The sequence below is a fragment of the Sinocyclocheilus rhinocerous genome, unplaced genomic scaffold, assembly GCF_001515625.1.
Source record: "Sinocyclocheilus rhinocerous isolate Xijiao unplaced genomic scaffold, SAMN03320098_v1.1 scaffold2027, whole genome shotgun sequence".
In the NCBI taxonomy this organism is placed as follows: domain Eukaryota; kingdom Metazoa; phylum Chordata; class Actinopteri; order Cypriniformes; family Cyprinidae; genus Sinocyclocheilus; species Sinocyclocheilus rhinocerous.
Genome location: NW_015627265.1, coordinates 257,103 through 257,411, shown reverse-complemented (window position 1 = coordinate 257,411; position 309 = coordinate 257,103). Strand labels below are relative to the sequence as shown.

At 11.0% G+C, this 309-nt stretch overlaps 1 protein-coding gene across 1 annotated transcript in view; it reads right to left on the bottom strand.

The window, feature by feature from the left end:
* The window catches only part of LOC107726898 (son of sevenless homolog 1-like), a 14,977-nt gene that overhangs the window by 8,674 nt on the left and 5,994 nt on the right, over positions 1-309 (bottom strand). The window lies entirely within an intron of this gene.

Genomic DNA, 309 nt, shown 5'->3' with positions numbered 1-309 from the left:
TAATATTTCTTATTTTGTTTTTATTTGGTATTTTGTATTTTTATTTAGTGGTAGTAGTAGTAGTAATAATAGGTATTATTATTGTTATTACTTTTATTATTATGTTTTTTAATAAAAATTATTATATTATAGTATTTTCTTAAATACTCATTTTTTACAATGAAATATTACAATACTGATATTTCTTATTTTATTTTTATTTAGTAATCTTTATTTTTATTTAGTAATAATAATACAATTATTAATAACAAATATTATTAAAATTATTATTATTGTTTTAAATAAAATATAAAGTATTTAAATTATTTT